At 43.6% G+C, this 10,100-nt stretch overlaps 1 protein-coding gene across 1 annotated transcript in view; it reads right to left on the minus strand.

Annotated features, from left to right (window-relative positions):
* Positions 1-7,562, minus strand: part of CHST13 (carbohydrate sulfotransferase 13) — a 47,602-nt gene extending 40,040 nt beyond the window's left edge. The window contains exons 1-3 of the mRNA XM_042880285.1: positions 7,139-7,562; positions 6,868-6,965; positions 5,734-5,834 (exon numbers count right to left, since the gene is read on the minus strand). The gene's annotated coding sequence lies outside the window, so the exon portion shown is untranslated. The remainder of the gene's footprint in view (positions 1-5,733; positions 5,835-6,867; positions 6,966-7,138) is intronic.
* Between the last annotated feature and the right edge of the window lie 2,538 nt (positions 7,563-10,100).

A 10,100-nucleotide genomic window follows, 5' to 3' on the forward strand; every position in this document is an offset into this window, starting at 1 on the left:
CTTGAGGTGTGGGAGGAAGGCCATCACTGATTGGTTGCAGCATTTCTTTCTCTCCTTGAAAAACTAGAGCCTCTGGCTTCATTCTGTTGTGGTGATTCCTCTTTTGCACCACTTAATTGCACAGAAATGACTCCATTACCTAAAACATGAGACTTCTGTGGAGGTAACCGTGGCAGTGGTCTCAGCGGAATGTGAGACGCAAACCTTGCTGGACTGTCTGATGCTGGGCATTTCTTGATTTTCCCTTGATGATCATTTTCAGAAGAATGAGTTTCTTGGGGGATAAAGATGGATTCAGGCTTTGGTGGTAAAGGATGTGGGACAAAGAATACAAAGACATTATGAGCAAAAGACCTTGCAAATGAGTAAACAAGCTTGGCAGCTACTTGCGCCAGATGTAAACATGCACAAGGTGCCTGGCTAGTACACATGACCAAGGGGTTATTATAGGGGTATAAAAGGTTGTGAGCATGCACAATAAAGGGTCTTTGTCCTGCACTAGCCATGGAGTCAGTGCCTCAAGTGCCACAAGCCACCTCAAGGAGAAAGGAAATTTCCATGCCTCTTTGAGAGACAGGAGATGAGCTGCTTCCCACCAGCAGCTCCCATATGTAGCAGCCCAGGTAGCATCACCTGACCTTATAATGCACAATTTTTAAGTGGTTTTGAGCAGCTAAGAAGATCAAGCATGCTAAAACTTGAAGTAGTGCAGGGTTACAGAGAGAGTCTCCAAGCCAGAGATGCAGCAGGAACAAGGGATTAGTGAAAAAATCAAGACAGAAAAGAGTGATTTGGAAACTTTATCCCTTCCCATAACCACTGATTCAGTGAAGTGTTTTTTCTGCACTGCAGCAATAGCCAGCAGCGTACACAGAATAAGGATTGAAATATTTTGAAGTGCTGTCACAGTGTGAGTGATTTTCTTTAGAGCATAAAATCAGACCGCAAAGTTATTTTCTGTGTGTGGCAACACAAGAAGAATATGAATGTGATCAAATCTGGCCCTGGGCATACAGGAGAGCAGAACTGGCCTCAGCCACATTATCTTTTTTATTCAGAGTCCTTCTAAGAAATATAAAATCCAAAAGAACTTCTGAATCTGGCTGGATGTCTCCTAAGAGGAACAGGATTGCTGCATAGCTGAAACAGCGTGACTTTGATTATTTGAAAATGCATGATTTAATCATTTCATTATGCATACCTTTTCACAGCAGGCACCGCAGCCTAAAACAGACAGAGACAAGCATTAGATAAAACAACATGCTTTCTAGCTAAAGAGATTGGAATCAAAGAGTTTAATCTTGCAAGGCACTGCTATCTGTGTGCCTTTAGACTTGGCTGCAAACAGCAGGTGAGCAGCATAGCGTGAATCGAGCCTCTGCTCAGAGTGCCATCCTGCAGGATGACTTTGCTTCCTGCCTTCTGCAGGGCACCTGTCCATGTCTCATCTCCCTGCACACAGCCATTGCGGGCAGAGTGCTGGCAGTGTCCTCTACTGGAAAGTGGAAACACCAGAGCCAATGCTTTGCCCTACCCCACAAGCAAAGTCTGCCCTATGCAATGAGATGCATGCTGCACAGCAATGCAACCTGGACATGCTTGTAAGTTGGACTTGTTTATCAGAGGAGCACAGTGTCCCAAAGAGCCCATTTTGATTGCAGAGCAGAGCCTGCACTCACAGTGCAGCTCTCCCATTCTCCATTGGTTTTGGCCAACAGCTAAATGAAGGTGACAGGCTGATGGGTGGACTAGATGATCTTAGCAGTCTTTCCAATCTTAATGACTATGATTCTAAACTATAATGCCTCTGATTTCTAATGAAAATAAAGGAACGTAAATGATGATCTCACAGGAAGAAGACCCCAGATGTGAGCTTATGAAATAGTGTCATAGTGCTGGAAATAGAAAGTTCAGGACGTGACTTTTAGGATCGAGAAAGCCGGTCAGATCTTCCCAAAACCTTCCCTGTAGAGGACAGCTGCAGTATCCCCAGCAAAAGGTCCACACTAATGTGCTTCAGCCAAGCCTGCAGAACTTCCCTGGGAAAGACCAAAGTCTGCAAGCTCCCTGCCTACACCAAGACCAGGACAGGAGAGGTGGCAGCAACAACACCATCCCCTCCCCACTAGAAAGAAGGCTGAGAGCACCAATCAGCCTCCTACAGACTGAAACTGGCTTCACCCAGCGACCCAAGGAGGCAAAGCTCAGTTCCTGATCCTAAATCATGGGTTCAGGGCCAATTAAAAGGTGCTCAAAGGGCAGCAAAGCATCAGAGAGTGCTTTGATCTCACAGCTATCAGCCAGATGTGTAATAGCTGCTCAGGTATCAGTAACAGTCTGTGCACATCAGACAGACAGGTTTCTTCCTGGGTTTGCTAACAGAAGCAGCAGTTGCTCACAAATCACAGGGAACAGAAATAATCCCTGCCTTTTTAAACATCAAAACTTGTAAAGCTTCACAGCTGTACAATTCTGAAATTGAATTGAATGACTTGACTTGCCAAAACCTGAGATCAGAGTTCTAGGTCTTTCATGCCACAGCTGAAAGCATTAATAGCACTCAAAGAGCAGCAGAGTTGCCTTTCAAACGCCAATTGTGGCTTTACAGGCACTATTGGATCTTACCCTTCAAACACAGCAGCCTCAATTCAAAATGGGTGTGGGAGTAAAGCAAACTGATTTTTAGCGTGAACATTTTATTATTTAAAGGACTGATTTTTCTTTCTGAAGTAATAACAAAAGCTACTTAAGGAATCTGAATTTCAATTAGTTTTTGAATTCACAATAAAAAGCATTTGAGTTCTTTAAGCAGGAGGGCAGCAGAGTATTATCTCTGTGAGGGACGAAGCAATGATTCAAAAGCAGTGTTCCTGCAAACACAGACCTGAGCACACAGGGATCTAGGATAAAAGGCTGTGAGGGGAGGTGCTTTAAGTTCTCAGAAATTGCTTTCTGCTTTGACTGAGAAGAGTCCCAGGTCTTCTGACTTCTGATGCTGTGGGGCCACACTGCTCAATCAGATCGTCTGCTGAGATACAAATCTGCTGCCTTCACATATTGTCCCACAACCTGAAATATCTGAACAGCTCAACATCAGTTATGCATCTGTCCTTTGACTCCTGGCACCGTTACTGTCTACCTTCCACAGAAGAGAAAACCAAAGTGTTCTGAACCTAAATGTTAGCATCTCTTTTACTTGTTGGTGATTGCATTGTGCACCCAGGTAATTACAAATAAGTACAGTTTCATTAACAGTGGAATAACTGATTCCAGCAATAAGATCAGAAGTATTCTTCTTGCAAACACAAGGATCAGCCAACTCTTTACTCACCACCCTGTCACCTCTGCCAAGCTGAGCAGGAGAGCTTCACTCAAGGGCACATCTAATTACCTGAAGAGACAACCTATGAGACTCTGACATGAAAGACTAGACTGAAACATACATATACACAATATATACTCAATACTTGTGTAGAAATAGCATCAGAGAATCACCAAGGCTGGAAAAGACCTCTAAGATCATCAGGTCAACCTATCCCCACCATGCCCACTGAGTCTTCCTGGTCCTGAAAACCCTGGATACTTATTCCCAGTGACAGATACATACTCTTCCTGTGTACAACACACCTCCTCTGCAGAACACAGAACCAATTCACAACATGGTAGAGAGAAGACAAATGAAAGCAAACCAAAACGAGGACAGTGTAATTTTTAAAATCTTCCTCTGCTTATGTTACCAGCACTTTCCAAATGAATGCTATCTTTGTGTCTGATGTTCCCCCAAAAGCAATGCTGATAATGCACAATTTCAGGACCTACTCAGAATCCACAGATGGGCATAATCTGGTTACGTTGGCTCTGAACCAGAAACAGCCCATACCCTGAGCTATGAGCCCCTACCCTGAGCTATGGGCCCCTACTTACTGATATCTGGCACTTGTATTCGTAACACTCCAGGAGCTGCATCTGAGCTTCCTGCACCTTTACTGTGTTTGGAGGGCATGAGCCTTACTTTGCATCTTGAGACTACTTAGTGAATGACTTACAGAGGGGAAAAGAAAAAAAAAGAAAAAAGAAAGAGCAAACCTGCAGCCTATTTCACATTCCCAAGCTTCTTTGAATCTGTACAAATGCTAGGAAGCAGCCAGACAACAGACGCATCAGGAAATTAGCTTGTCTCTTCCAAGAGCACACATTAAAATGAAGAAAGATGAAGAAAGAGATGAAGATCAGGGGACCTGATGCCCTTCAGGGACTGCTGCTGGAAGCTCCGCCTTTAGGTGATAAAGGAGGAGGTGGTTAATCCAGGGCAGACGCAGCAGATAGCGTTTCTGTGCTTGTACCACTCTGTACAACATTAGTCCAGACAGGAGTCTATTAACAGTGTCTGATGGAAGCAATTGTATTATTTATTAAACTGACAAGATCAATTGGCTGCTTTGTACCAGGATAAAGAGAACTATTGTACTTTCATGTCCTTTTAAACACAGAGAATAAAGCGCTCCCCAGGGTGCTTTCATGGGCTGCCTTCGATTAAGAGTTCTTAGAACATTTGATATTGTCAGAGATCAGCTCACCAGATTCCCAACTGGATTTGCAGCCCTGACAAAAGGAAAGAAGATGGTAGCAATTATAATTAACAGTGAGCAGAGAAGGAAGGACCTCACCTGACTTAGAGGAGTGCTGTTACTTACTCTTCCCACAGACTGAGCTCCCAGATCCAAGTTCATTGCTATTCAGGACACGATGCCAACAAAGTATATGGACACCAAGCTTGACTCACAGAGTATGGGAGGGAGTACATCCAGAGGATGCAACTTTATGAACTACACAGTGGACAATTGCAGTTAAATTTGAGTGGATGAATATGCTAACATAGTGGCATACTTGATAAATCAACAGCAATGCTCCCTTGGAGTGAATATTTATGGGTAATTATGGAATTTTCCATGAAATCTGAATGCCTCTTTTACTACATACTCCTAAACAGAGGTGTGCTCTGATAGCACTGAAGCCAGGCGCTAGCTTCGAGGATGGACAAATTCTTTGTGGGTACCAAAGCCAAAGGGTTGTAACCATGTCATGACAAATCACCATTTTCTGTTTGTCACCCTCAAACTGAAGCCCCCCAGGGAACCTTGAAACTGACAGTAAATCTTTGGAGGACTTCCATGGTTTCAATCCTAATTTATATGACTGCAACCAAATGGTAAGTTTGCTTTATATTCAAATCCAGTTATTTTGTTTTGTTTTTCATTTGATTTTGCCTGGTCTTTGCTATTAGTACAGAAAATACATCAATTTTATGCTGAAATCTGTACAGCTCAGTGTAGCTCATTTAATTACTGCCCAAAATTTCAGGAATAGAGGCAGATGACCATTGCACGACATTGGCTCCTGTTCAGTTCCTGCTCTTCTATGCTCTCCTGATTCTTTCCTATACCACACCTGGTGTTCAGCCTTTGCTAGCTCCTGGCTAGTTTCAGTTTTGAAAGTGAGCTTCAAAAATACTCATTTTTTTTCTCACATTCTACTATTTAAACTGTAATATGCAACCAGCTGCTGCTTTATCCCTACCAAAGTTAGTAAGTCTCACAATTAGTGGTGTGCAGCCATTAGTGTACCAACATAAAACAGCAAAGCCTGTGCCCCACCTTCCGGCTGCTGAGCAGCACTGCATGAAAAACATCATGGTACCCTCAGGTATGTAATGTCCAAATTGTTGCAGCTTACCAAAATACTGGTCTTTGAGTTTGGGTGCTTTATCCTTTCATAGTGAAGTTACACTGGGAAAGTGTTCCATCACCACACGAAGGTCACTGAATTATTCATGGCTGCAGGAGGACAACAAGAGAAACGTTCAGTAGCAGAAAAAGCAAGAAATGACCCATAGAAACAAAAGGAGGGAATTGCAAGTGAAATATTTGTGGCAAGGAAAGGCAACAAGGACATGGGTTAACCAAAGCATAGGTGAGCACTGAGATTTGGCCATCACCCAACATCAGTCAGCCCACGTTCCAGACCTACACCTCCCCTGCATTTGAGAACAGAACAGTGGGTGTAGGCAGGCACTTAAGCGCAGCTAACTACAAAAGTTCTCTTGTCCACCTTTAAAGTGTCTATCAAGAGATGATTTATTAAATTTCTTACAAATTGCACTGAGAAAATGAACAGAAGAGCCTACAATTTTAGGTGTAAGCTTGACAGAAATAGTCAAGTTTACAGACAGAAATTCCTCACATGCAGGGATAGCTAAACGTGCTCACAAGATGTTCTTGATATCATAACCACCCCATGGTCCAAGTTTGTAAATACAGAAATATAAACATATTCCAAAGAACCAACTGTGTGAGGGTACAGCATAACTCACCCTGCTGGGGGTCATTGGTGTCTCAGCACAGCAACACATGTACTTCCCTGTTAGTAGGTAACTGTGGGAAATATCTATCTGAGAATGGAGCAGTGCATGGGGATCACAGGAAACTCCTGCTTATCACAGCTTGTCTCAGGGGTCTCTCCTTTTCTGTACTCTATTGGTACAGACAATTTCAGGAAATCTGTAGGGCTTGCTTTTGAGATACCAAAGCAAATATACAGTGTACAAACATTATTCTAATAGGCAAAACATTGAAGCTTTCAAGTTCCTTTCCAGTGTGGCTATATTCCAACAGACACACCCTAGTAATGCAGCTCGAGGTGAGTTTCTCCACTCAATCATCACTCACAACTTTTCCTTCACAGCATCCTTCCTCCCCTGCCCAGCTGCAGTCTCAGAGCAGCAGGGGCTTTTTCACCTCTTACACAAGAGCAGTAGTGGCAAATGGAGAACACTTTCATGGAAAAGCACCTCCACTTACAGCAAAGTACCTGCGTCACAGCGGGAGCTCTTCCTTGTTTGGGCACCTTTGTCTTTCTGGGATCAGTACTTCCTGATTAAATACACTTAGTGGATATAATCTTCTAAGCTGTAATTAAAAGAAGACAAGTTTAAGCTGATATTGTAAAGTGATCTAACAGGGACTGTTGCAATATCCTGCTCAATAGAAAGAGACATATCTCTAAAGTACAGTTTTATAGGATCATATTTAAATTACTATTATTCTTATGTGAACAAACAGAATCTAAAGGGTCTACTTACCCTGCAGTGTCCTCAAAAATCTGTGTTGGGTTGCAAAGCCAAACATGCATAGATAAGAAAATAGTCCAAAGTCAAACTTTCTCTTGCAATCTTGATTTGCTTTCTCTGACTTAGGGATTCTTATATGATCCCATCTCTTTACCACAGGATTGTTTCTTGCTCATGTCACTACGTGTGTCCAGCAATATTCCAATGTTTTCAGTGTCTGAATGTTCATGGGCCACCATCGTGCTTGACCTTTTCCACTTCACCTCTGAATACAGAGAGCTGAACTTTCTTTGTGTCCCTCTGCCATCCTTAGCAGTGCTATACCTCAGGTGCCATCTTTAGGTCTCCTGTAGGAGCATATTAAAAGCACATACCACTGGGATTGCCCTGCCTGTGCAAGCCCTTGCACTGATGGAACATACCTGGTTTTCCCCACTGAACACCTGTAGCAGAAGCCTCCTTTGTTCTTTTTCCAGCTTTGCCAGGGCAGGATCAATAAGAACTTATTACATGACCGGTCTCTTGTGCTTAATTGTGTGCATATTGATGTGAGTGCTCAGAACTGAGCAAGCCTGAGTTCAGCTCTCGGAGCACCAGATTTAGAAAGCATTTTGAATATAGCTTCGCTCTTCCTTCTCTGTGAGTGAGTATCCCCAGGGAGTTCAGGTCTCACAGGAGCAAGGCACAGAGAACTGGGACAAGATTCATGCTCCGTCTTCAGTTAAATACTTTCATACAGCAGGAAAACGCTTCCCCTTCCAGCAGGCTTCAAAAATCTCGCAAACAGAGCCATGGCTCCTTGTGCAAGGTTACATGGAAAACATGGGAGATGGACAGGCAGAGGACAACCCTGGGCAAAGCCTAGAGAAGAGAATTTAAGCTTCTAAAGCTAAATTATTAAAGTTAAAATGGACTTTGACTCTGAAATCATAGACCAATGCAAATGTTTCATCACTAATAGTGTGGACAGTAGATGCAAATGGGAATATCATCCTTAAATAGATTTATTATTTTTTAAGTTTGTGCTTTACTCAAATAGAACTTTCTACCCACTGAAGGGCTAGAAAATGTCAGCATTTGCTTTTTCTTCACTTACAACATTGGGTAGTTTGCCTGGGGTCTTCTCAAGGTCATTCTTTCAGAGGACTGATTTTCAGTGTCAGGATCATAAAAAGAAAGGGCATAAAGCAAGCCATGAGCAGAAGGGAAAGCATTCCTGTTTCCTAAACCAACAGTCTGCCATAGCAAAGCCAGAAAGCATCCAAAGTCCTTTTCCAGATTCCCTTACTGAGCCCGGCTTGCAGCATCCTCTGACAGCATGACACTTCTGCCACAAGAGCCTTTATGTAGCAAAAGCAGAACCGGCAGGCTAAACTAAGCCACAGAAAATGCTTTCTAGGCAGTGATAGCATTACCCTATTTACTCCCAGCTCTGCTGAAGTGCTGCCTATAAAACCTGCTGCAGTGATTTATTCCGCTCTCGTTTCAGAATTGTCAAGAACTCTGCCTTCCTGCTACAAATCTGCCTCCCTGTGCTCACAGAATAACCCAAACAAATATGGGAGCGTTTACAGTCGTAAATTCTACATCGCATTTAGGCGTATAGATTAAACGTGATGTATATGGAAGCTGCCTTTTGCAGCGGCAAATGCCCGATGTGAGGCTGTTCTGCCGGTAGATGTCACCAGGAGCAGAGGAAAGAAAGCACGATGGCCGATCCCAGCTGCCCCGCTGCCGTCAGTTGGGAGCTCCGATAACAACCCCCGAGCAGGAGGCTGTCGGCACTAACATGATTCATCAGCAGCTCTGCTTCCTGACCTGGTGGGTGCAGCCCTGGAGGAAGACACGCGTGACACCCTGCTGCACTTTGTACAGCAATGCAAAATGGTTTCGCGCAAACCTGTTCCTCAGGCTGAGTCTCCCTACGTAAGGGAGAACAGAGGGAGATTCCAAGGTTAGGAGTTCCCACATCCCTGTCACCTGCAATCCTTGGCCCCAGAGGTTATTCAAATCGCCTGACACAATCTTTCCTTTGGATGCAGGATCCCTGAGCTGGTTCTCCTCTTCCCTGCTGTGAGCAGAGCCTTGGAATGTGAAGGGGAATGCTTCTGACGGCATCACCAGGCTGGGTAGCGGAAGGATGGGATTTCAGGATGTTTAAAAATTAATATTCCTATAAGAAGGATGTTTATAAAGAAATCCGAATGCCTTCGAAACCCAACCCTCCCCATTTCCTCCTGTCTCTGCACAAAAACGTCTCCTCCTTATCCAGCTTAGTTCCCCTAGAGAGAAAAAGGGGGAGAAGTAAAATAAATAGCAATTTTATTGGATTTTTTTTGGGCTTTCTGTTGGGTACTTTTCCTGTGCTAGATCACATCCTTCTGTTTTACTTTATGTAACAGCCACCTAAAACAAAGCACAGCAAAACTGCAGACATAACCCACCAGGTAGCATCCAAACTTATATCTCCTGCTCCCAAAGAATTCCACACAAAGCAGGGAGCCCACCATGTTCAGCACGGCCTCTGAGGTGCCAGGGAGCAATGGCTGTCTATCAGCTTTTCAGTTCCATAGGAGCTATGAAGTTCTCGTTTTCTCCATCATTTCAAAAAGGGGAATTTCCTGAGGGCGCTCCCAACTGCTTCATGTTCATCAGTGTTATTTTCAGACGGGAAAGAAACAGAAATTCAACCCAACCTAGCTCCCTCCATTTGGAAAGCTGCTGTTTCTCCCATAAAGACCTTGGTGAAGCTAAACCCTTTATAGGGCTCCTTAAAAAGAGGAGTAGCAAAATATCAGAGAACAGCAGAGAGGGACTAAGGAAGAAAGCATTTCCCCTACCGATAGATGCACGTACCACTTAGCAAGAGCTTCTTTTAGGCTGCAGGCTCCAGGTCACACATCACCTGTATGGCACTTATACTGAAAAAAAACAGTTCATGGAAGTGAAAGGCTCAGCGAAAAGAAATATTTTT

Source organism: Lagopus leucura, unplaced genomic scaffold, assembly GCF_019238085.1.
Source record: "Lagopus leucura isolate 7727_CA_CO unplaced genomic scaffold, USGS_WTPT01 Super-Scaffold_100026, whole genome shotgun sequence".
Classification (NCBI taxonomy): Eukaryota; Metazoa; Chordata; class Aves; order Galliformes; family Phasianidae; genus Lagopus; species Lagopus leucura.